At 48.7% G+C, this 25,842-nt stretch overlaps 1 long non-coding RNA gene across 1 annotated transcript; it reads right to left on the bottom strand.

Annotated features, from left to right (window-relative positions):
• Positions 1–747: 747 nt before the first annotated feature.
• On the bottom strand, positions 748–7,316 carry LOC140594130 (uncharacterized). Its single transcript, XR_011994624.1, has 2 exons — positions 6,118–7,316; positions 748–1,966 (listed from the first exon to the last, which is right to left on the bottom strand). It is a non-coding gene; the product is annotated as an uncharacterized lncRNA (long non-coding RNA).
• Positions 7,317–25,842: the final 18,526 nt, after the last annotated feature.

Genomic DNA, 25,842 nt, shown 5'->3' with positions numbered 1-25,842 from the left:
CGACACTGAATGTCTAGGCACCTGTTTTGTTTTTTTTTTTTTAAGGGTTTATTTATTTATTCATGACACAGAGAGAGAGGCAGAGACACAGGCAGAGGGAGAAGCGAGGAGCCCAATGCAGGACTCGATCCCAGACCCCCAGGATCACACCCTGAGCCAAAGGCACATGCTCAACCGCTGAGCCACCCAGGAGTCCCTGGGCACCCGGTTTTTCTGTTTGGTTAAAGGCAGGCGGACTTTGAGGAGAGCTCCACTTCTTCTGGAGTTACTGATGAGATGGTCCTTCCTCCAGCCGTGAAGCCACCTGCTCCTGCCTGCAGCACTCCTCTGGCCAGTGCTGGGAGAGACTGGGGAGCTGAGGGCTCTGCTCCCTCTGCAGGTTCAAATAGCTCTGCGTGTCCAGAGGGCGGGTGGGACACACAGGTGCACGCTGCCGTTCATGCCTGCCCTGGCGCACACGGCAACGTGGATCTGCCCACGCGGGCTTCCTGCTCCAGCATGCCTCCCAGACGGTGCTTGGTGAGGGACACAGTCATTCCATCTGTCCGTATTCCCTCTTGGGTCACCTGTGCTTTGCACATAGTCGCTTCTCAATAAATGCATTGGTTGTGTGAACAGACAAGACATTTCACATTGGTCTTAGACCTGCCCTGTTCAATAAAAATATAATGCAGGCCATAGGTGCAATTTTAGATTTTCTAGGAGACACATTTTATAAAGTAAAACAAAACAAAACACTGAACTTAGTCTTGCTCTATTGTATTTAATTAAATCTACCTAAAATGATATCCTTTTGGAACGCAATCAGTAAAAACATTTACTAATGGATATCTTGTATTTTAATACTAAGTCTTCAAAATCCAGTAAATACTGTATAAGTACAAGTCAATCCATAATAATGTACTGAGCATATCTCAGTTTGGACTCACCACATTTCGAGCGCTCAGTAGTATTTAAAGGGGTTCATAGTATGCCACCGCAATTATTTTGAGTTGAAGACACTTGAAGCAATCACAAGAAAGACCCTCTCTGCCATCCCCTTCTCTATCAGGAAGGACAGGTGATTTTTCATCACTGGGCATAACTTTGAACTCTCACCAGCCCGGAGATGGCACCAGGGGGGACCCTTCACAACAAGCTTCCCCAAATATTCTTATCTCCATCGCTTTCCTCCATATATTTGTCTTCCCACAACATTTACCCTGCCTAGAAGCTCACAGTCCCCGCCCTTTGTCTTGTCACTCTATACAAAATTATTGTCCTTTTGTGAAAAAGCTTTACGGCAAGTTCTAGGCACGCTTTGAGTTACTGATCACTGAGTTTTCCTGTGTGTGTGTGTGATGCACCTGTTCATAAACTTGTGTTGGTTTTTCTCTTGTTAATCTGCCTTCCCCCACAGGGAGTTGGCAAGGCCCAGACGATGAACCCAGGCATCTGCAGGCACGTCGCATTTGCTGCTGGTCACAATCCATGCCCACATGTCTGAACATTTCAAGCATGCCCAAATAATGAGGGCTTTTTGTCTGACTCAACCTGTGCTGCTTGCTTTATGGCTTCCAAAACGGTACCTCTGTAGCTTGGTGAATTCTCTTCATTTGGAGCAGTTTAATGAAAAATAGAAAGTCCTAATGCAATGGCAAGGAGAACAAGAAGAGAAATGAGAAGAGCTGCCAAACGGTCTCTATTCTCATTAGCTGAGCATGTTCTGCAGCTCCATGGAAGTCATAGTTGGGCTTGACTAATGCGTCTCCCTTCCCAGGCGAATGGAGTAAGTCTTCCCATGAATTGTTACTTATCACTGAGGGAAAGGACAAAGGGGAACCACAGACAATTCAGACTCGGGGGTGCAGAGAAAGGATGGTATTTAATGAGGACTCAGAGGTGCTGGAGAATTTCTTCTGTTTTCAGCTTCTTAGTAACTTCTTCCCTCCTCGAAGGTCATTTTCGTGTATTGACCAGCCCCTAACTGGCAAAAGAAGAAACATAAAGAATCAATAAGCATCTAAAAAATGGCCAAATGATTGAAAATGAAAATAGTCCATCATCAGTCATCCTCCAAAGTAGCAACGATTTTGGCTGAATTGCCTTACTGAAGTTACTCCAAGTCAGGGCTGGAGGTACACGGAGCGAGAGCAATGTAACCACACAGGCTGATGGGGGTTTAGATATTATAACTCATCTGCAGAGCAACTGGAAAATTGTGCAAATGTGGAAGACCTGTTTCCAAATAGGAATGGATTGCCAAAGAGACACAAACTATACAAGCAAGCTGATCAACCAGCTGTGTAGGAAACAGAAATATTTCAGAGAACAGAAGATTGGATCAAGAATCCCTCATTACCATTTTCAGAGCAGCCATACCCAGAGCAGCACCCACAAGAAGATGATGAAGAAACCATCAAAACCCAAAAATGACCCCAAAAAATGCTCTTGGAAATTTAAAGGTAGCATTGCTTACACTACAAATTAAGGTGAATGGCTGGAAAATACACTGTAGGAATTTTGTAGGATACAGAGTGAGTCAACAACCATGGAGAGCCCAAAAGATGCTCAAGAGATACTCAGACAACGGGGGGGAAGAAAAATATCAGAGAAATAGTAAAAGAAAAGTTTCCAGCCCAATAGAGAGATATTAATATTTAAAAAAGAGAGTTCACCTCATATAGACAACAGTACATTTTTAAAACATCCACACTAAGACATGCTTGGAAATTTAAAGGACTTTGCAGACAAAAAGAAAATCCCAAAAGCTCCAAAAAAGAAAAAAAAAAACCATCTGTAAATGAGTTACAAATCAGGCTTATAGCAAACGTCTCATCAGCAATGCTCAACGCCACAAAAATGTGGAATAATTATTTCGAAATTCTGCATGGAAATTATTTTGGACATTGACATTCAAGCCTAGGCGAACTGCCATGCACAGATGAGTGCAAAACAAAGCCATTTCCTCATAGGCAAAGCCCCCCAACCCTGCCCGTTTCTGAATTAGTGAGCTGTGGGGGACAGTGATGGGAACTCTAAAGGAATCAGAGGGAAACCTATGAAGCTGCAAAACTGATCTGGATGCCCACTGGAAGCAAAACAGCCCCATCTCCCTGGATTGTGACCAGCCCCAAATGCGATGTGCCTGCTCCAGCTGGAGCAGGAGACAGAAATTCAAATTAAGCATGAAGTCAATGTCTCGCTGGAGAATATCTTCAAGAAGAAACGTGGAGGGCTCCATTTCAGGACATGGAAATGAGGGCAAAACTGGAAGATTTAGCCACATTGGGAAGACATATATTTCTTCTCCTCAAAAATAAAGAAAGGTAGTTCGAGAAATCTGGAAACCAATAAGCCATACCAGAAAAACACAGCTCTGGGTTACTAGTAAGGATTTTCTGGTTCCAGACGGAAGAGGTATGGCGATAATTTGGTTTTCTGTGCTGAGAATAAGCAACTGTCATTTTGTTGAGGGCATCTGAGCCATTCTATTGAAGGGAAAGGATGGAAAATTGTATCTTAGGACTCCCTATGGTGGTGAAATGAAAATCTTAAGTAGCAAAATTGTGTGCTCATTTTCAACTTTTAAAATCAATTTATAGTTAAAGCAGGTGTTATTTAATTAGGATTGCTGAAGAGTAAAAGTTTCTGAACTTTGTGTTATCAAACCAAAGGTAGACTGACATAAGAAGGCAAAGAGAGATGGAACACAGGTACATTCCCATCTGGTCATGAGGACATGACAACGTAAAATTTGATGTGGGCGTATCAAAAAGTAGAGATTGCTGTATATTATTTAATGTTACAAATACAACCAACTAAAGATTGAAAAATAATTATATGGCCGTCAACCACTCAATGGAGAAGCTGGGAAGGGTGGTATACAATACGGCAGCGGTGGTTGCCATAGCGATGGGGGTGGAAGGAAACTTTAGGAGGTGATGTATATGTCTGTGAGCTCAGTGATGAGGCTGGTTTCACAGGTGTATCCTTACCTCCAAAATCATCAACCTGGATACATTAAATATGTACACATCAATCATACCTCAATCAAGTGGGTTTTATTAAAAAAAAAGAATGAAAGAAGGTATTACACTGAACTTTGTATGTACATATCAGCACTCTTCATAATGGCCAACAGGTGGAAAATGCACATCTGTGCATGCAGGGATGCACAAAATGTGGTACAAGCACATGGTGGAATATTATTCAACCATGAAAAGGAAGCCAGTTCTGACACATGCTACAGATGTGTGGAGGAGCCTTGAAAAAATATTCATGGAAAGAAGCCAGACACTAAAGGACCCGAACTGTATGATGCCATTGATATGAAATGTCCAGAACAGGAAAAGTCACTTTGACAGAAAGTGAGCAGTTGTTGCTGAGGGCTAAGGAGAATGGGAAAGAGACAAAGGAAAAATGTGGAGTTTCTTTTGGGGTAAACATAATCTAAAAATGACTGTAGGGATGGGTACATGGCTCTGGGGATATACTGGAAACTCCTGAATGGTGCACGTAACAAACAGACAAGCCTGACTTGCTTGGACATTTATGAGCTGAGTGGTCATCTGCAAATTACCCGGTGACTTTTTTCCTCAGTTTGCTCAGCTGCAAAATGGGAATAAGGCCCACCTCCTGCATCCCTGGAAGACGGTCTCATTTTTAAAGTGGGCAAGAGAGCCTGGTGCTTGCTCTTGGGAAGTACCCCATAGAGGGTGCTGATATTGGTAGGTCTCCTAATTGCTGCAATGAGGAAACACTCACTTATTATTGGGTTGAGTGTGGATCAAAAGCCTCTGTGGTAGGCTTCAGGCATGCAGGTGTATCTACAGGCTGAGTATTGCCTTTGAGGCTCCATGTTCAGCAAATTCTATCCTTTTGGCTTTGTTCTTGGGAGGAAAAATTTGGAGGGGATGGGACTCCTGAGGGATTTGTTAAGAAGGGGACCTCGCTGGCAAAATTGACAAGTCAAGCACGAGTCTGCATCCCCATGTCCACTTTGCTGGGAGCCTCCATGGGGGAAATTTGACTTTTTGCTAATGTTTCCATTTTAGCAAATGATCAAACTTGGTTGTCCCTCTAGAGAAGAAAAATCAACCTCGGTTCAGTACACCCTTGGCTTAAACTGTAAACTCTGAATCTTTTGATCAATCAGGAAGAGCTTTTCCATCAAAAATGATGGTGTTCTGCATGTCCCTTGTGAAGACAATACACTCTTTTGGAAACCACTGAAAAGTCTGCTTCTCCCATCAATATCACTGGCTGGCATTTGTTTCCTTTCTTTAGTTCTGAAAACGGTTAATCTAACAATAGATTCAGTGATTTTTCTATGAGCGGACCACAGTCAACTGGATGGACAGCCTGTTACTATTAGCAAAATGCTGTAGTGTCACAGCCTTGCTCCTACCAGGGGTCCTACGAAGAAAGCTTTGTGGTTTCTACAGAGCAAAGCTCGTCACTGGGCTAATGCAATGGGCAGATGTTGTCATGGCCCATGGGAAGTAGGATCTAAGAGTACCATTTAAATGACCTGTCCGTGAAAATTGGTCACCAAAAGCAGAGAGACCAGAGCAGTAGTGTGAGTGGAGGGCAAATGGCAAGAGCAACGGAGCCCCTACGCCTGGGCACAGTGGGCCTCCAGGTCAGAGGGCCTTGCTCTGTGTATTGTCACAAAACTGTGTCTCTCCTGAGGAAGAAGCCTGTTTGGGACTGACCTGTGTCTCCCAAAACTCATGATGAAGCTCTCACTCCATCACTCAGAATGTGACTGTGCTTGAATGTAGGGTCTTTACAAAGATGATGAAGTTCATGAGGCTCTTGGCATGGGCCCTAATCTAACCTGCCTGGTGGCCTTATAAGAAGAGGAAATGTGGACACACAAGGGCCCTGGGAGTACACACCCACAGAGGGATGACCACGTGAGGACACAGGGAAAGGGCAGCCATCCACAAGCCAAGGAGAGGGGCCTCAGAAGAAACACCTGCCAACACCTTCACCTGGGGCCGGAAGTTAATGCAGAGGCCAATGGAACATGCCCACCAGGATGTGCCCTCCTTCCTGACCATGCTCGGGGTACTGGGGTACCGGGATCCCAAAATCACCTGTGCACCACACTTCCTCTACCTTGAAGCTGACCTCCTAAGGAGGAACTGAAGCCTCTGTGCCCAGCGCTGGCCGAGAGAGGTGCCAGGGGGCAGCTGTATTCAGGGCTCTGAGCAGGCTTGCTTCTGCAGGACAGGGGTCCCCATGCATCCAAGCATGGAAGAAAGACATGGGAAGGAAGAAAAGTTCGGAGGACCATGGATTAGGCATCAGAGGCTGCTTTCTCTGTTCTAGCATTTTCTACATGCAACTTCAAAAGAGCCAAAGGACTTTCAAGTCAAGCCTGGCCATCTGGGCTGTTAGGAAGGCAGAGCATCGAGGCAAGGGATGGAAGACATTTCGTTGCATACTTAGCTTGATTAGTAATGTTGGTGCCTTTGCACATGGCACGTGGGCACATTCATGCTCATTCATGCTCCCGCGTTGGGGTGCCACAAATGGGGGGATAAGGCCAACAGCATCCAGCCGACATGGGCTTTTGGGTGGCCACATCTCCTCTGATCCTGATGGTGAGCAGGGCCGAGAGACAGTCTATGGATTCTCTCAAGCGGCTTTTTCCAGCCGCTTTAATAGAAAAATCAGCCAAACATATCCAGTTGTGGGAGTTACGAATGGTGCTGGCTGAAGACAAGCTTGAAAAAAGCCCTGTGAATCAGGCACCGCAGATTCAGGAGCACAGCACAAAAGCAGGATTTCGGTCAGGGTGGTGGGTCTAATTCTACAGAGCTAGGCTCCAATTTGTGGTTGTCTGCGGTTAGCAGTTTGTGCTAGCAAAGTGGGGTTACCATGGAAACCCCTTTCAGGCTCTGTGGCGGCCCATACTCCGGTTCTTGTCATCCACGATGTCCAGGTTTTTATTTTATAAAAATTTTAATGTGTTCTAATTATCCTGAAGCTGCTCCCTCCATAAGTGATGTTCATATAGAAGAGCATGTTGTCCCGGCACTTACAGCTCAAAGCGCAACTGTGCCTTTCTTAGGAACCAGTTCATTGCCATGTTTGTAGACACAGCCCCTAATCGGAGAGTCAAAATTCCTCTCTTTTGTCTTCTTCGGGGAATAAGAAGAGGTGCTGGGCACTGTCCAACAGGTATCTGGAATCAGGCTGCAGTTTCTGTGGTCTTCGTTAAGGGTTTTCTTCTGTGGAAAGGAAGAGAGATTACAAACAGCCTCTTCCTTGCAGCGGGACATTTATTACCCAGATGCCAGGAATAATGATAGAATCTGTTCACTCATAAGTACAGGCTTCGAGATCATATACTAATACTTCAGTTCTTGGGGGATCCTTGGGTGACTCAGCGGTTTAGCTCCTGCCTTCGGCCCAGGGCGTGATCCTGGAGACCCGGGATCGAGTCCCACGTCAGGCTCCCTGCATGGAGCCTGCTTCTCCCTCGGCCTGTGTCTCTGCTTCTCTCTCTCTCTCTCTCTCTCTCTCTCTCTGTATCTCTCATGAATAAATAAATAAAAATCTTTAAAAAAAAATTCGACTAATACTTCAGTTCTGTAAGAATCCTGGAAACGGAGAATGTGGAGACTATGACCTGGCCCTTGGAAGTGCAAACTCGAGCACAAACATTAACTTGGGGAATTTTCAAAATTAAAAATCCCCCCAAACCTTATAGAGCCCCCTCGGTCCATACCCCTATATATAGAAAATCAGCTTTTGAAAGAGATGTCTGAGCTTGAAAAGTGAAGCCTAACTTTGGACCTGGAACAGCTGTGTCCCAGGTCAGCGTCACCATCTCCTTCGTGTTGATGCTGTGATACTGCACCAATGCCCAACTCGTTCATTATGGTCGAAAGGCGACATTGTGACAGTGCTAGCAGACAGCTGGAAAAACAACTGGAAGGGGAAGCAGATAAGAACAACAGAATGTGAAAATGTGAGGGCAAAACACAACAGAAAAGGAGATATAGGAGGGAGAAGAAAGAATGAGAAATCGTAAGTGATTTCTGTAGGAGGCGGGACTCTCTGGGTTCCAAGCAGTAAGAAATTGAACTCAAAATTGTTTCAGGAAGAAAGGCATGGGGGTGGCTAGCTGACATTAAAAGGTCCAGGAAACTTCAGGCAGAGCTGGATCCAGGCGCTCCTATGAGGTTCTCATAGGATTGTTGTCACTCTCGTGGGCTCTCAGTTCTGTCTTTCTGAGTTAACCCCATGGCCAGGCAGGCAGAAAGATGGCCATCAGGAGTGTCACACTGGCTTTGCAGCCTCTCAGTGCCTCTGAGAACTGTTCTTTTCACTAACCACTCAAACAAGATACTCAGAATTGGATCTCTTTAGACCATTGCCTTACATGTCTACTGATCAAGCTGCCACTATGTCTACAGGCATTAGATGCTCTGGCTGCCTGGGTCAAATGCCTACCTCCAGAGTCAATGAAAGCAGAGTCTGAAAGCAAGGTCACTCTCCCCCCAAGTTATATGGTTTTGTTACCAGAATAAGGAGTGATAAGGTAAGAGATGAAAATTGCATGGCTTTACCAAACAACTCAGCACTCAGAGGATCAGTGCCTTTCAGAGGTGACGACAGGGCACCCTGAGAGCCCAGGGGGTTCGTGAGTGAATGAATGACTCTCCACTCTCTTCCTTTCCCCTGCCCACCCAGCAGTGGAGGGCATTAAGACACGTACATCACATCTTAATGCCCTCCCTTAATGCATTTCACTCCTCCGGCCCTGGCACGCCACGCACAGGCTCTAGGAAAGTGTGGTGCACCTGGGGAAAGAATCCAGGGGTTGCTGAATACAACGGGGCATATGCTTTGTCATTTTCTTATCGTAGTTCATAATTTTGTGGTTTTGACATTTTGTCTTTAAGAAAATAGCAAATCTCTCTTTCTGCTTTCCTTCTCTCGCCCCCACCCCTAGGCTAGCCAAGGTGCCTGGGAAAGATAACAAGATTTTGGATTATATAAATATATGGGGTTTTTAGGTGGACAGGTCTGTGATGTTGTCAGATCGGTCAAGTGGAAGTTCTGCGTGTGCTCACCAGGGCGATGCTGAAATCGCTTATGTTCAGCCTTCATCAGAGCAAGCAACAACTTCTCCAAACAGAAAGTAAATCAATAGCAGTTGAAAGCTGGATTTTCCTGGTTCAGAGACAGGAAATGTTAATAATGTCTCCTCTCTGATTCCCTTTTCTGTCCCTGCAGTCTTCAGTTTAGAAGCGTTAGCAGAGGAAATGGTGCATTTTGGAGAAGAGTCCACCTGCCCCAGGGGGACAAGTGTATTTGGGAAGATATTTTCATTTACTGAACCAGCAGGACATTGAGACATATTTTATACCGTGATTGCAGGGGTCCACAGGTATACAATTTGGCTAACCTTTCAGGGTATATTCTCTTCCTAAATTTATACACACACACACACACATGCATGCACACACGTGTGTAAATCCCAGGGTCCCAGATAGCTCAGCCTTGTATGGAGCTACATGATAGCAAACACAAGAAAATAGTCCAGGGGCCAGAAGTCATAGTTTAAAAATACCTTTCTTGAAGATCAAGTTTCTTAGTCATAATTATCAGAAACTGACTGAGTTCAAAAGAGTTTCCCTCGATGCCGTTGGGGCCCTCGCAGATCCTTGCCAGGACTGGAGAACCAACAAGCAAGCTAAGTATCTGGCAACCACGCCCCACACCATGCAGCAGATGCAGCCAGCTGAAGAAGTTGGCACGGCTCTCACTGACCTGCTGAGTCCCAGAGAAGACCCCGGCGCAGGTGCAAACGTCCGCTCCCCTCGGTGATTCCGCTTCTGCCCCAGGAACTTGCCCCACATCACTGAGAGCAGTCACTCCCATTGCTAATTGCTGACCTCACTTCAGCCATGAGAGCCAACAAATGCGACAGCTGCGAGGCTGAGTTTCTTCCCATTCTTCACCTTGGGATGCAAGTCACATCCAGGTGGATCTCACTGGATCCCGTGGAGCCGGTGCCTATGTTGAGAGAGGCACTTCCCTGGTCCTAGAGCATCTCTGTGTGTCCTTGCTGTGAGGACCATCATCCCCAATACTGGGCAGTCTCAGTAGCTAGTCATACAGGCAGTGCAGAAAGGTCAAGGTGCCCATGGAGGGACCTTGCATGCTCACTGCCCACACATGCTGCCGAAGGCTCTGGGTCTTGATCCTGTGTTTCCTGGCTTTGGTGCGCTGTGTATGTGTGTAGCCTCCCACCTCATGGGACCTGGGACAGGGGAATGGGCACTCTAATGCAGACCCTGGCATTGTTTCATGTGCCGTGAGTGGTGAATTCCCGGCTCTGGTGCCTCAAGTCTGGTTGTCTACAGAGCAGCCCTAGAACTGTGGCAGCCCAAGCAGCTCACCTCCTTCATCATCTGCCCGAGCCTCAGTTCTCCCTGTCCTTCTATGGCTCTGGGTCTTCTCTGAGAAGCAGAGTCCTTGCAACAAGACAGGAGATGGAGAGCCGGGGCACCTGGGCTCTGCCTCCTAAGATGGGAAAATGAGGTCAATGTCAGGAGAATTTCCCTGAGATGAACAGATTAACACTACCCTCGTCCTAGACTCGGGAACTTGCAAATGTATTACATTCACAGCAAAAGGAACTTTGCAGATGTGATGGAGGACCTGCAGATGAAGAGAGTTTCTTGGATTATCCTGCAGGCCAAGGAATGCCAGCAGCCTGGGGAGGCTGGGAAGGACAAGAAGGTGATTTCTCCCAGAGCCTCCCAAAAGAACATAGACAGGCTCACGTCCTGATTTTCAGCCTGGCGAGTCCTGTTTCAGACTTCCAACCTACAGAACTGTAAAATAACAAATGCGTGTAGTGTTAAGCCACTTACATTTGTGGGTGATTTTTTATAGCAGCGATAAGAAACTAATACATTCCCTGAATGGTAAGAGACTACTCAAAAGAAAATGAGGGAACAAAATGATGTAGGAAAGAGGAGACACAGGACAGTGTTGTGCGAGGTCAGGGTTCTCCAGGGAATCAGAGCCAACAGGATCTACGGGACTGATTCATGATTACGGAGGCTGAGCTGTCCCATGACCTGCCCACCTGCCATCTGCGGCTGGAGGACCAGGAGCAGTGGGGGGGTGACATGGCACCAGGTCTGAAGGCCTGAGAACTAGGAGACTGGTGTGGAAGCCCCACTCTGAGCACTGAGACCTGAGACCAGCAGGCCTACGTCTGAGGAGGCCTCAGGTCACACATGGAGGGAATTTGCAATCCTACTTTTTGTTCCACACAGGCCCTCTACCTACTGCATGGCACCTGCCCACCCTGGGGGTGACCTTCCTGGTCTACAGAGTCAGAGGCTGATCTGTGCCAGAGACGTCCTCACCGATGCACCCAGAAGCAACCCTCACCTGCTGTCTGGGCACCTCTCAGTCCTGCCGGTTTGACCCACAAAAGAAGCATCACAGGAAGACTCATGCTTCTTAATAAAAGTGAAGATGGGGGATCCCTGGGTGGCGCAGCGGTTTGGCGCCTGCCTTTGGCCCAGGGCGCGATCCTGGAGACCCGGGATCGAATCCCACATCGGGCTCCCGGTGCATGGAGCCTGCTTCTCCCTCTGCCTATGTCTCTGCCTCTCTCTTTCTCTCCCTGTGACTATCATAAATAAATAAAAATTAAAAAAAAAAAGTGAAGATGGGTAGCTGTTTTCAGGCATGTGTATAACTGCTGGAAATACATCATGAAAACTGTCTAAAGGTGAGATGTAATGACAGGTTTTGTAATATTCTGTTATGATTATTTACTGAGGATACTTACTCTCCAGATCCCTGGGTCCACAGACACGTAGAGCCCCTGTTTGACATACTTTCAGGAATTGGGTGGGAAGATGAGGGCTGCCCAGGATGCAATGATGGAAGAAGGTTCTGGAACCCAGTCCATCCATCCCCATTGGGCTCAGTCCTCTGGTCACATTAACAGCACTCAGAATTTGGCTTGTAAAGTGACATGAATTGGATTTACGTGAATATGGGGTGGAGGGGGGTGACTTTAAAATACCAATAAAATCTCAATGATTAGTAATATTTTAAATGACACGAATCCCCTAAATTAAAAAATGCATCAAAAGTCCCATCTATTGGGGTACCTGGGTGGCCCGGTGGTTGAGCATCTGCCTTTGGCTCAGGATGTGATCCCGGGGTCCTGGGATCCAGTCCCACATCGGGCTCCCTGCATGGAGCCTGCTTCTCCCTCTGCCTGTGTCTCTGCCTCTCTCTCTCTGTCTCTCATGAATAAATAAATAAATATATTTTTTAAAAAGTCCCATCGATTGAAATCTGTGGAATAAAGTCTGCTGTGACCACTGTGCTGTGTACTGACACATTCTGATGCCATTTCCCACCAGGTAAGCAAAAGTAGCCCCAGCACAGCCAGGAGGAGCCCAGCTCTTGGCCTGCCTGTGCTCTGCGTCCTCGGCAGGGTGGCACACCCCAGAGCCCCCTTGCCCAGTGGCTGTGAGGCTTAAAGGACGTCACGCACCTGAAATGTCAGGGTATTTCCTAGTGCCCCTCCGCACCTCCCCAGGGGGGTCGGTCTTGAATGTGACTCTCTTCACCCACATATCACGCCACCAACGTGTCCTCTTTGCCCTGGCTCCTAACAGGCTCTTTATAGGTGCTGAATTAGGTACACGTGTTACAGATCTTTTGGGTGAGTCCAGCACAGGTGATGTGTCCACACTGGAATGCCGGATGGTTCTCCAGAGGTCTGAAAATTATTACTCTTCCACAAGTCTGCCCTTCAACAGATGCACACCCTTAGCAGACAGGCTCTCACCTTCACAGCTTTGCTCAGAGGTGGGAAGAATCTGGAATGTTCCGCCAGTCGACACCAACCCCGGGGCCCTGATGTTGGTTCAAACATGATTACATCTTGCAACAAGGGTATTATCCAGGTGATTTGCAGTTGGATCTCTCTGTCTTCCCCAGCCTGATACAATGATGCCAATAAAGACTTGTCCAATCACATGGGGGTGGAGGAGGAAAACAGACACAATGGCAGCAGAAACCATTTGCAGGCCTGGCCTCGCCACTGCCAATGGCAAGTTTCCGATATGAAGGGCATTTTTTTTTTCTTTAAATGAAAGACTTTGTCAAGATTTGTGGCGAAGCGTGTCTAAATAACCTTGTAACTCATTCCCACCTGGGGTCCTGGGATTAAGGTAACTATGCAGGTACATCTGGAGGAACCCGGCACCCATCGCTCAGTTAGTGCCCTCCTGCACGAATTGGAGACGAGGGCAGCTGGGGAACATTTTGCACCTGAGGCAAAACTAGTCTCATTACCAGGTAAGGAGATTTCCCTCCACTGTCAATTTGTTGATGTTGCCAGAAGCAAAGGAAGAAATGTTTTTTGGTTGTTACACAACCAGGGAAAGAATGTTCCTTTGCAAAAGACTGGAACCAAAATGTCTGAGGCTTGAGGAAGGAGCAGCTGGCGCCTTGTGGCCCTTAGCCGCTGTGTGACAGTCGCATCCCGAGACATGCCCTAGTGGGGACAAGGTTGTAACTCAGAGCCTGTTTAAGGTCATTAAATATCCACTTGCCACGTTTCTTAATCTCCCTGTTGACCCTGTCACTCATTCAGGAGGCACCCTGCGTGCAAAGCTCAGTCCTAGGCAGTGGAGGAGCGTCAGCCAATGAGACAAGGAAACTCCCTGAGGTCACAGGTCTCACACTTTACTGGAGAAAGACAGATTGTTAATAAGGAATCCAACGAAGGGCACTTTCAATAAAAAGTCGTGATGGTGGGCAGCCCCAGGAGCACAGTGGTTTAGCGCCGCCTGCAGCCCAGGGTGTGATCCTGGAGTCTCGGGATCGAGTCCCACGTCAGGCTCCCGGCATGGAGCCTGCTTCTCCCTCTGCCTGTGTCTCTGCCTCTCTCTAGCTCTCTCTCTCTCTCTCTGTGTCTCTAATAAATAAATAAAATCTTTAAAAAAAAAAAAAGTCATGATGGCTATGCTAACAGTGTGGAAGAACTTCGGAAACATTATGCCAACTCAAAGAAGCCAGGGTGAAAGGCCACATATTGAATGATTCCATCAATATGAAAAGTCCAGGAGAGGCAAACCCATAGACAGAGGTGGACTGGTGGGTGCCAGAGGATGGGAAAAGGGATACAGGGTGCGGGGTAGGGTCATGGCTAGGTCGGGTGCCAGGTGTCTTTCTTCGATGATGAAATGTTCTACTGTCAATTGTGCTGATGGACACACAAGTCTGAATGTACCAAAGATCACCGCGTTGTAAGAAAAGGTAAATTGCAGTAATGTGAATTTTATCTCAATAAAACTGTTACGGGAAAATTATAATGGTGACTGTAGGTTACTGTTGAGCGATGTGCTGCCCCCAGAAGATGGGACTTGGCAATTGCTTGTTATGGGTTCTGAGTTTACGCATCAGCTGGGGGTTTGGCTGCTCTTGGCTGGTGGTCAGCTGGGGAGGGGGCTGAGGGCTGCTGATCCAAGATGGTCTCACTCACGTGTCTGCTGGCTGGCTTGCTGTCAGCCGGGCAAAGGGGTGACCAGACTGTCCTTGTCTTCCCCCACACTGGGCTGTGCTTGTCTACCAGGCCCCTGCCATGTGTGAGGCCCCTGGAGGCCTAGGACCTGCCATGGCTCACCTCTACTACATCCTTTGGGCCATGGCAAATGGCAAAAATAGTCCTGAATCAAAAGCACAGACTCTCTTTTAATGGCCCTACTAAGCTTCCGGATGCTGTCCAGTCGTCTCATTAAAGTGTTCATTTCCATGGCTTCTTGTATATCCACTGCTACACTCATGTCATGACAGTCCAATCTAGCAAATCCTTGTTACTTCTCAGAGAAATACTTTGCCCCTCAGCCTCACCCCTTAACCTTGCAATCCCCTGTGCAAATGCTAATGTCTCTGGACTGACTGATTCTGCACATGTCACACAAATGGGGTCCTTCTCTCTCAGCATCCTGTTGTCAAGATGCTTCCATGCTGGAGCAGCTGTGAGTGCCTCAATGCTCGGCGATGTCCCATTGTGTGTCTGTCCCATAGTTAAGGGCTGTAGATTCCCCCTCTTTATAGAGAAGCAGCAAACTCGCATTGCAAGGAGCATAGACCAGGATGGCAGGGAGTGGAGGCCACCTTTGCAAACAATCTACCCAGTGGCACGGATCCATTTGTATAGTTTGGAGAGCGGTTTGGCTGTGTCTGGTGAAGCGCGTGTCCCCTTTGTGATGGACATCTGGTCCCCTCTCAGTGGTTACCCCCTGTTTTTGCTACGCTGACTTCATACAAGTGACGCTGTGCCCATTCTCAGGGATGAATCATGATTGGTCCAGGCTAAGCAGCAATCTCATTCTTTGGCCAAAAGCTTGTTGGGGGAGGGGGACATGTGACATAGCTCTGGGCAATGACAATTAAGGGGAGTCTGCTGGGGGCCTCAGAAAAGAGTTTCTTCCTTCATAAACAAAGAGTTAGCTGTACATGACTTCTGCGTCTACATCCCAAGGGGCTTTTAAGGGTCATTGTGACCGTGCCTGATTTTCCCCAAATGCAACATCTGTAGAATTCTCATTGTGTGTCCCAAGTTGAACACCATGTCCACCTAAATTCACATGCCCCTGGACCCTCAGATCGTGACCTTTTTTAGAAACAGGATCTCTATAGCTATAATAATCTCATTAAGATGAGATCACACTGGATGGGGTGGGAATCATTCACCCAATGACTGATGTTCTGAGTAGTGGGAGATTCAGACACAGGGAGATGCCATGTGGCAGTGGGAGGAGTGTGATGCATCTACATGGACGCCAATCCTGCTGCCACCTGCATTTTGGACATGTCACCTCCAGAGCTGCCATTCCATTGTGGCCCTCTGTTACAGCAGCCTTGGGAACTAATAAGCTATATTATTCCATTATTTTTTTAAAATAGTCAAACTTCTCATAACAAGCCATGGAGAAAGGAGATGTTCCCCTCCAGGGCCTGTCCAGATACCAGGGGAGCAAGAGACAGATGCTACAGAGGACGAGTGTTCTGTGCCTCCCACCTCCAGGCTCAGTGCCCCTTCTACGGGACAGCTTGCTTCTCCTCCTGGTGAGTGACCTTCATTGAGCAGGACAACTACAGGAAAGCCGCCAGCATGCTCCACTGTCCTCACAGAGTCGAGCCTTTTTATCTTAGGAGAAAAAAATATACGATTTCTCATTTTAAGGGATTATGGGCCATTGATGCTCGCTTTCCATATGTTAGGAGCAAATAAAATTTTTTGAGCGATGAAAGTGAATAACTGGAGGTCTGCATACAATAAAGTAATTTTATTTTTTATTATGAAGCACTTTGGTTTGAGGTGACAAAAAAGACGCTGTTAACATTTGGGAGAGATGGGGCTTTTTTTTTCCCCTTTGGTCAAGGACAATGAAAGACTTGTTGAGTCTCCAGGAGGTCATTTAATTACCTACAATTGCGAGAAGAACTTGGATGACATTAAGTATCCCAGCAAGTGATAACTTCCTGAGGTTCTGTGCCCACGGGAACAACTCAGGTGATCCGTGCACACATGCACATATACACATACAAACCTCACAGTCATGGTCCCTACACGCACAGGCACACACCCGAGCTCACACACACATGAACAAATACACATACACACACAGATAAGCACACACAAGAGAAAGACACACAAAACTCACATGCGTGGCCTCTACCCCTAATGCACACATGTATATATGCACAGAGATGTGCTCACACATGTACTACAGACACATATGAATACACATGAATCGAGTGGACACATAGACATGCAGACGCATGTAGACACAGGCACACATACAACCACACATGGGCACACAGATATGCACACATGCCTTTCCCTAGCTGACCCTACGTTCCCAGACGTCACTGCTACCAGACGCGTTTAGTCTGTGGTCAGGAGGCCCTTCACCAGAGGTCTGCCATGGAGGACTGCAGCTAAAATCTGAATTTCCTGGGTCTCTACTGTCATGCAGATTGTGTAGACATCCTTTTAAGAAAAGGATCCCATGAGATGAAAGACTTAGCTCCTAACAAATGAGTTTTTTTTGCCCCGCTGCCCTCCTAGGGGATTGCAGTCCAGCAACCCTGAGCACGTGGCTTCATCCAAGAGAACAGAGGGATCAAGACGGCAGCGGCTCTCACTGGTTTGTACTCCAGTCGCCCCAACTCACACGCACAGAGCTGTGGGTCTGGGAGACTGATCCACCTGGCTTCGCCGTACAGTTACTGGGAGCCCATGACTTTCCCTTCCATGCATCATTACTGCTTCCCACCATGAGAGGGAACCTGCCTTCTGTTGTTGCAGGGGTGAGATTCTCGTGGAATAAAATGACCTGCAGTAATGTGTGCCACTCGGCGATTTTCGGTACATTCACATTGTGAAACCATCCCCTCCATCTAGTTCCAGAACAATCTCATACCCCCAGAAAGAAGCCCTGTGGCCATTGGCAGTCCCTCCCCATTGCCGAGCCCCCAGCCCCCGCCCCCACCAGTCTGCTTCCTGTCCCTGGGCATCCACCTGCTCTGGACATGTCATTTCCGTGGAAGCACACAGCATGGCCATTTGTGTCTGGCTTCCTTCCCTCAGTATCATGCTTTCAAGTTCATCCACAGTTTCTGCTTGGCTCTTCTCTTTGGCCAGTGCTCACTCTGGAAGAAGACAACTATTTCACTGTGCCGTAAGGAAGCCACAGTTGTCCACACAGGGATGGAATCACAAGGACAGACCCACACAGATGGACCCCCAGAGATGGACCGCAGAGACGGACCCACACAGAGACCACACGGAGGGAGATACTTCATGGAGAGACCACAGGAGTGGTCTGGTTCCACAGGAGTGGAACTGAGGCTCACGGGCAACAGCTGGCATTAACCCTTCAGAGGGTTTTAGCCCCTGACTTTAAATTTTCCAGCTGAGGCTCCAGACCAATGATCACAGAGCAGAGATGATCTGTCGAAATTCCTGCTCCATGAAATCCATGAACATAACTAATGGCTGTTCAATGCCACTAAATTTTGTGGTCCTGAATGATGTAGCCATAGCAGGTAAGTGGTCAGATCTTCCTTAAAATGAACTACGCTCTGTGCCATCTACAGCCAGGGTTGCTCCTTGGGACTGGACAAGGTGGGGAGTGCATCCTAAGACACTTGCTTCCAAGGGGTATTCAGCTGAGCAAAACAGACAGGGCACGGACGGATCACCTCCCAGCGTGTCCAGACTGGGTCACAGTACAGCAAGGAAGGTCAGTGGAGTGAACCACGTCCAGCACAGGGACCCACATTTGGGGTTCCTGCAGGATTACCCACTTCCAAACGACTTTGACAATAGAAAAATGTATTCCTGCATCTACTCCTGTGACAGTAGCTCCAAGATTGGGAAGTTACAGTTCTTGACTCGGATGATCAGCAGCGCCTGCGAGGAAGTGGGTTCTTTGCAGCTTCCCATTTAGGGTGTAGATGTTGCCTCAGAAAGCTCCCTCCACAGTTTCAACCTGGCAGCCAAGTTTTCGGGCATCGCTAGGGACAAGACAGGTGAGGGGATAAACTGTTGGCTGCCGCACATGTGTTTTTAAAAACAGCGTTTCCTGAAGCCTCCAAGTAGTCCCATCTGACCTTCTGGCCAACATGGTTTCATGTGCTCCTTCTCGAACCAGTCCCCACTGAGCAAGGGAGGGTTCTCATGACTGGTCTGGGGAAGCAGACGGCTCCACGGGGAGGGTGAGCATCAACCCAGAACGACAGGTTCCTTCGGCACAGGCGGAGGGAGGGCAGGTGCAGGGGTCACAGGGGCTCCTGTGGGCAAGTGGGAGCTGAGCTGCTCTCCAAAGCGGAAGGTTCTCGAGGAAGAAAGCCTCCTGGCAGAGCCATTCAGCACTGGGTTCTGCTGAGACGCGTTTAAGGCTGAAAACTCCTAAACCTTCTTCCAGACTCACGAGCACCGATTGCTCTTCTTGACCAGCATTTTAAGATGTCTGTGTTCAGCATTTTGCCACTTTGATCAGATGTCCAAAGCCTTCTCAGCTGTTTAACTTAAGTACCCAAACAGTGACACTTTCTTATCTATTAACGTCCTCAGTGGGGCCGAAGAATGTGTGAATCAGATTGAATTTCCCATCAGCCTCGAGCTTAATGTTAGCAGCAGCCAGGCCCCGGGGAGAGAAGTCGATGGAGAGGTAATTAGGGATCATGTAATATCGGGGAAATAATTATGGGGGGAGGAGGACCCTAGGCAGTGGTTCTCAGATGCTGTGGCTCACCAGGTGATTTGTCAGCAAGCAAAGGCACGAGGATTCCTTTGAGGCAAGGAAGGAAAGTGTTCTTGATACGGCAATCAAGGGAATTAGATATCGGATGGAGGTGTAATTATTCGAGGAAGGAAATCATCCTTTCTCACTGAAGGGAAAGCAGAAATCTCACAGCAGTGAGTACAGCAGAGCGAGGCGGGCTGCGGCGAGGAAGGGGCGTAGAAATAGCAGATATTGGTGGAAAACAATCTGCTACGTGCCAAGCTCACGTCACATGGGATCTGGAGCACAGCCCAGCCCTACTGTCCAAAAAGGTTAAACGTGACACAAACCCTCCTTTGTAAATATAGAGGTTTACTCGTCACTTCGGCAAGTGCCTCAACATCCAGGACACGCAACTTGGGCCCTCACTAGGGAAGGCCAGAAGGCCACCCATGGCGAGCATCCTGGAGTCCCTTGATGCCAAGGTAACAAACGCTCCAATCTCAGCGCCTTGCAAAGGCACAGATGCGTTTCTTTCTTTTTTTTTTTTAAGGTTTTATGTATTTATTCATGAGAAACACACACACACACACACACACACACACACACACACACAGAGTGAGAGAGGCAGAGACACAGGCAGAGGGAGAAGCAGGCTCCATGCAGGAGCCCGATGGGGGACTCGATCCTAGAGCCCCGGGATCACGCCCTGAGCCGAAGGCAGGCGCTAAAGCACTGAGCCACCCAGACACTGCACAGACTGGTTTGTCACTCACATCGTCCTCCAAGGCACGTCAGGAAGGCCTCCCGTGGCCACGCTTATGGCAGAAGCGCCAGGATGAAGCCTCACTGCTAGGGAGACGACCTCGGGCTACGGGGGCAAGTCCGACCACAGAGCCTGATCCTTCTGAGAGGGATGCAGACGCCACTGACATACCAGAGGCTGGCAGGGAGAAGAGGTGGGCCACAGACACGGAGACTGGAATTAGCCATGAGCCGAGGGATGTCTGCAGCTTCTGGAAGCTGGAGGAGGCAGGGGACGCATCCTCTCGAGGCCCCCGAGAGGAACCAGCCCTGCGCTGCACTGAGTTGCACCCCGGGGGCCAGCTACTTGGAGCTGCCTTAGCAAACCGCCACCCACCAAGGGATGGAGGCCTTGGGGGCACAGGGAGAGGACAGCGTGTACAAGCCTAGGACAGAAGTGGAACAGGCAGGTGGCTGTCCCTCAGGGCCCTTAGGGACACCTGCACCGGGACACCTGTCCACCCTGTGGACACCTGCATCCGGGACTTCTGCTTTCAGAGCTGTGACACAGTGACGTGCTGCAGTTTTATCAACTCTGGATTTGCCTCTTCTGTATCCTTGTCAGGGAGACACGTCCCTATCAACAGCCTTAGAAATTTAGTCATTGAACCAGAGATCTGGCCATCCAAGACCCTGCAGGACAGTGAACTCTGAATTGCCAGCTGTCTGGCGTGGTGATGGTCAGTAAGTTTCCACTCAGGTGTCGCCCCATCCAGAGAGGTCCCAGGCATCCTTGGCCTTCCTCCATTTGCCATTCAGAGACCAGGAATCCGTCTCTCCTACAAGTGTCAGGGAGCGATGCGTAAGGCGCTCCTTGCACAAGGACTCCCGCCAGCCACCTGGCTAGGACCCGGAAGGGGTGCAGGCTGTGCTTACTGCTGTGCCTCAATTTTCCCATCTGAAGAGGTGTCTAAAAAATGGATCTATATCACAGGGCACATCTGAGGATTCAGGGAGTTGATGTGCAGCAGAGTTAAGTCAGTGTTGGGCACGCAGTAGGCGTTCCACAGGCTGAGCGATGACGGTGTGCACATACCTGGCTGTCATTTGAAGCCTGTGCCATCATTTGAAGCCCCTTCCATGCACCTGCCACTGGGGGTGCAGACTTGAGTGTGACACAGGCTCTGACCTCAGCCTGGGATGGAGCGGCACGGTCCCCCACCATGCTGCCCGATGCACGCGGTGCGAGCCTGGCTCTAGTGCAGGCCGAGGCTTCCATGTGAAAGTTCTGCAAAGTGGAAACTCCACCAGGGGGACACAATCATGCAATTCCCAGGCCAGGCTGAGACTCAGTTAGGGCTTGAGTGATGGCTTCAATCATCTTTCACTGTAGCTAAACTTGGTTTGCTTGTCCCCAGCGTACAACTGACACGGGGAATCTGATTTGAATGGAAACATCTCAATTTCAAGGATGTTTGGGATTCAGTCTCTGAATCTGGCAGAGAATGGAAGTCCGGATATAGCGGGATGCTCCTCCAGGGACTGACCCTGGGGTGACAGGTGCAGCTGTGGGGAGGGATTGGGTCACAGGTCTGAGTGCAGATCCAGACATCTGCACTCCAGGCCCCCCTGCCCCCTGCTGGCTGTGTGTCCATGGCGAACTATTTAAACTCTCTGACACTCAGTTTCCTCTCCCATAAGATGCGTCAGACAGCAGGACCTACTCCACGCAGCTGCTGTAAGAATTATATACGACACCAAACACGGAGTCATATTCAGCAGGGTGCGCATGAGTGTGCAGAATGATACAGGCGACAATTGTAGCAGAACCCTCCCTGAGGAAGGGGACTTTGCTGAGTATTCTAGAAGGAGACAATGAGCTGTGCGCTAGGAGGTATGGGGGTGTCATCTAGTAGAGGTTGCAAGTGGACAGCATAGTTTCATGTCAGGCCTCAAAGTCCCAATACTGTGTTACCTGGGCATCTGGGGCAAACCAGAAGCTCCTCAAAAGTCTTCATTGAAAGTTCCTCCCTAGCTCTGCTCCCAGAGATCAGGTCCCCAGGCCAAATGAAGTCTGCAGCACGGGAACCAGGTGGGCTCCTGCTCACCCTCTAGCAGGGGGCTCGATTGTCTTGTCTGTGCAGGTGCCATTCAAGCAGGCCTATCGCACCCTCCCAGGGAGCCAGGCGTACTCACCCCCGGTGACTCCACAGCCCTGGCTGGTTCATGCACCCCATCCCAGCCCTGCAGGCCCAGCTCCTTGGCACCTGGCATCCTCCCTCCCTGGCTGTGAGTACACACAACCAACAAACTGCTGTTGGGCTCACCACTCCGACATCAACTGTCACGTGTTCAGTCATCCCCACGCCCCACGGTGAGAATCCCTCCCTCGCCAGTGTGCTGAGTGGGAGGTGATTAAAACAGACAGGAGGGAAGCGCAGACCCAGTTGAAACTGGGTTTCAACCCTCACTCTTGCAATCAGTTGAACATGCCAGAGATGAGACCCTAGCATCAGGGCTTCTACGTACCCTACAAGACTCAGGACAGTTCAGCAAAGTGACAAGTTACCTGCTCAAAGGCTGACTGCCATCCCATTGGGAAACACCAGAGCCACCTCACTGGTTGGTTGGCTGGAGCCAGAATGGGTGACTAGAACAGCATGTCCTACACACAGAAGCCAGATCAATTGCTTGTCTTCCCGCTTGTGGCTACTGGGGATGCACAACCCTCTACCGGCTCCCTCTCTGCTCTCACCACACACCTCCTCCCTGCCCTGCTAAGCTACACGCCATCCTTCTGTCCTCCAGAGAGACCCAACATCGGATCCTTCTCTCCCCCACCCCACCCCTCGCCTGGTGGACCTGGGGACCTCCCCCACCCCACCCCTTGCCTGGTGGAAGGGCTAATGGAGGCAGGCTTCATGGGCACTATTCCTTACTCGGCCCAGCTCACATGTCCCTCTTCTCTGAAGTCCCCCCAGTCTGAGGGGTCCCCAGCCTGCTCCCCATTGCATCCCTGTGTTACATGATGCACCTGTGGCCTCATCTGGCTGGAGCTGTTGACTTGTTTCCTGTCCATCTGAGTCCTCCACCAACTGGGTTTTAAGCTCTGTGAGAGCAGGGATTTAGGACTAACTCCTTTCCTGCGCATTCCCTAGTGCCTGGCAAACATTTGTGGAATGGATGAGGGATACGTGCATGTCTCTGCACCCAAATTTCTCTTCTGTTAACATGGAACAGTAATTCCCATCTCCTAGTACACCTCCTAGTACTGTGTAAGAACAACAGAGGGTCATAGTAACCACATCACAGAGGTAACGTGTGGATACATGGTCGTCTGCAAAGGTCCTGCACAAGGCAGTGTCCTGGGGATCTGGCGTTGATGTGCTGTTACTCCTCTGAGAGAAGCTAGGCCTGCTGCAGGTTTTCCTGCTAACGATTCCACCTCCTTCCCAACTCACTGAAAGCCACTGAATGGAGAGAGCTGGGCCCAGGGCCATCACTCCTCACTGCCCCTCCTGTGGGTGCAAGGTTGGCCATCCTCGCTGTTCTAGGCTCTGGAGTCCACCTGCCGAAGGGGCCCATCAGTCAGACCACATCTCCCTTTTCTCCATCTTTATCCTGTATAGTGTCCACTCCCCTTTGCAAGAGCTTCTTTAATCTGAACTGATTGAAAATAATTCTGAAGGTTGTGTCAGTGTCTATTGCTCCCAGAGAGAGTCAATATTTAGACAACACCTGAACGAAACCAAAATAGCCCAGCCACAAGGCATCCATTCCCTGTTCTGGGCAGGGAGCTGGGGTGAGGGGAGGGGGGGAAGGTGGGCTTCCCTCTGCAGGTCCCAGGGAGGCGAGCTGTCAGCACTGCAGGATGGCCCAGGCCCTGTGGTCATGGTCCTCATCCAACGTCCTGTCTTTATAATCTAAGAAAAGGGTGAAGGCAAAGATCTAGTCCCAAAGGCAGATGGTGGAAGGATGCCAAAGATGATGGACGTTTGTGCCGATATTATGTTTTCTGTGATTTCTGTCCCCGTTTTCCAGGAAAAGGCACTGTTTTGTGTGTGAACCCACCTCTCTGGCTCAGCCCAGTGCTTCACAGAGCAGGTAATGGCATCGGCACGTAAGCCAATCGGCACGTAGCATGGCTGTGGCCAGTCTGCTTCGCTCAAGGGTAAGCATGTGATCTGAGTGCACCACATCCCTGTGAGCCTCAGAACTCTCGCAGGAGCCCTCCCAAACAAAGACAATCCCTCTTACTCTCAAACACGGAACTGAGAGGATGTGGAGAGCCAGTAGCCACTCTGTCAACCCTCGGGGGAAGATGCCAGTGGAAAGTCAGCTGAAGGACAGAAGGAATCAGCGTTCTCATCCTCATAAAATGCCACAGAAGCCTCAACTAGTGAAATTTGGGTGAATCCAGGTAGTGTGGGACCAGAAGTGAAGGAGCCCTAGAGGCAGGACCTAGAGATTCGATGAGAGTTGGCACAGCACCAAGTTGCAGTGCAAACTGTACTTGCACCTTGATTTATTTTTATTTTATTTATTTGTTCACGATAGACATACAGAGAGAGAGGCAGAGACGTAGACAGAGGGAGAGGCAGGCTCTATGCAGGGAGCCCAACGTGGAACTCGATCCCGAAACTTGGGGATCACCCTTGAGCCAAAGGCAAACGCTCAACTGCTGAACCATCCAGGAGTCCCGCACCTTGATTCAAACAAACTGTAAACATGAATAAATACATAAAACATTTACAGATCAACTAAAAATCTGAATATCTCCTGGGCCCTTGATGACACTATGGAGCTACTGTTGATGGTTTTAGGTGTGAAAATGGTTATGTGTTTGTTTGTTTGTTTGTTTGTTTGTTTGTTTGTTTTTGCAGGTCTGGTCTTTTAGAGGTACATAATAAATATGCAGGAATAACATAATATAGTGTCTAAGGTTTGCTACAAAATAACACAGGTAGGAAGGAAGTGGATAAGGTATAAGGACACAAGGGTGATCAAGATAATCATTCTTGCAGCTGGGTCTGAAATACATGGCATTTTGACTTGAAATATGGGTATATTTAACATTTCCCGACATAAAGAGTTTGAACAATGAGCAATTATTTGAGTGCTCTCTTCCCAAGGTGAGGGTTTCCCACATACAGCTGAAGCAAGGCCATTGACATTTTCCTGGGAGGTATGGCTTTTCCGTTAGATCAAGCCATTACTCTTCTAAATTAATTTGCTTCTTTTGGATTCCTCACATTCTCGCCTGTGTTCAAATACTGAGGTGCGAGGTGCTTGCTCTACTGGCAGACGAGGATCTCTGCAAACAGATAAACGACGCCTATTTGATATTGAATGCTCCCAGTAAACATCGGTTATCACAATAAGGGCTCAATTGTTTTTCATCCGACTATTGAAATCAAAGCCAAGATTTTGGGAGTCCATTTGGCAGAAGATGGGTGTCTGATACAACTGTGAATGTTCTTGCAAATTCACCGATACCCACACTGGAGATAAGAGCTGTTTTCACAGTAATAACAAGAACACAGACTCTGGGGTGGCACAAAATCATGAGAGAAAAGCAATAGTGTACAAACTCAGGAAACTTGATGGAGCACAAGTTCCTTGTTTTGGTTGCAGGCAGGGCAATTGCCCTCCCAGACCAGTAAATGCCGAGGCACGTAGTCTTTTAGGGTGGACCCTGGTGGTCCTCACCCCCTCGTCCTCATGCCTTTGGAGGATCTCCACCCTGGAGAGATGGCTGGACGGCGGCATTTACTTCCAACTAACAGAACATAGCCAACGTGAAGGG

Source organism: Vulpes vulpes, chromosome 10, assembly GCF_048418805.1.
Source record: "Vulpes vulpes isolate BD-2025 chromosome 10, VulVul3, whole genome shotgun sequence".
NCBI lineage: Eukaryota > Metazoa > Chordata > Mammalia > Carnivora > Canidae > Vulpes > Vulpes vulpes.
This window is presented reverse-complemented; position numbering and strand designations above follow the sequence as displayed.